Source organism: Idiotropiscis lumnitzeri, chromosome 1 (assembly GCF_059441095.1).
Source record: "Idiotropiscis lumnitzeri isolate Australia: NSW breed Sydney's pygmy pipehorse chromosome 1, RoL_Ilum_1.0, whole genome shotgun sequence".
In the NCBI taxonomy this organism is placed as follows: domain Eukaryota; kingdom Metazoa; phylum Chordata; class Actinopteri; order Syngnathiformes; family Syngnathidae; genus Idiotropiscis; species Idiotropiscis lumnitzeri.
The window spans coordinates 1,224,364-1,225,496 of record NC_142391.1 but is presented as its reverse complement, the minus strand read 5'-3'; positions in this window follow the sequence as shown (position 1 = coordinate 1,225,496).

Genomic DNA, 1,133 nt, shown 5'->3' with positions numbered 1-1,133 from the left:
TCGCCCTGTCAACATCACAGACCTCCAGTGCGGCTCGGTAACTTGCTTATGGGAGGAGCTGCCCCCCACCCCTCGTCCTCATCATCATCCGCCATCACCGTTGCCCCCCCCCCCCTCCCCGCACATCCCTTCTTCCTCCTTCTTAACCCTCCTCATCCTCCCTCCTCCTTGCTCATTGATCGCTCTCATCGGACAAGGACGTTCAGCTTCTGGCTCCGGCACTGATGGAGTGTGTGCGCGTGATGTTTGGGTGTACCGTGTGTGTGTCTGTTCCTGCCTGGGTGGATGCGTGTGTGCTTTTTTTTGTCTGTGCATTAATGTGTGTGTGCGTGTTTATTTCGGCTTAAACGTGTGCTTGTGTATCCGTGTGAGCGTGTGTGTTGGTGTGTCTGCATTTGTGTTTATGCGTTTGTGTAGGTCTGTGTCTACTTGTGTTTGTGTATATGTGCGGATGGATTTCTGTATATTTGTGTGTGTCTTTTTACACGTGCATGTCTCTTTTTGTGCGTGCCTGCGTGTAATTGTGTGTGGGTGTGCATTTGTGTAGCTGTCTGTGTGTTTGTTTGTCTGTATGTGCTGCATGTGCATCTGTGCATGTGTGTTTGTCTGTGAGTGTGTGTGTAGACTATTAAGAGGCCATAAGTGGATTTGCCGCCGTGTCTGTGCACTTTTTCAAGCCCCGCCCCCCCCAAGGCCCCACTCCTGCCTTTTGTGGAGGCAACTTGAGCCAAAGTGGCCATGTCGACTCAAATCAGACACAAGGAAACGAGCAAGGCGGAGAACTTTGAAAGGTCGACCCGTCCGATTTGGCCAGCAGGCGCCTCGTCGTTGGCGTTGCGTCCGTCAAGCTCTCCGTTTGCATTCAAGTGGCAAAGCGTGATTGCTCCCTTTGAATAACGGCGGACACGATGAGAACCTGCAGTCCAATTAAGTTTGTGAAGATCTTGAGGCTAACTTTGTCCATCCGTGGAGTGCTTGAAACGTCAGACCACCATCGTACACCTTCATAGCCATTTCCTGAATTTGGAAGCAAAATGTTGAAAACATGTAATACGTTCCTCCTCCATTTCTCTTCTCCATTGGCATTTCCTTTTGACAGCGTTTAAGCCGGCAGAGAAGGCCTTGCTGGCCCT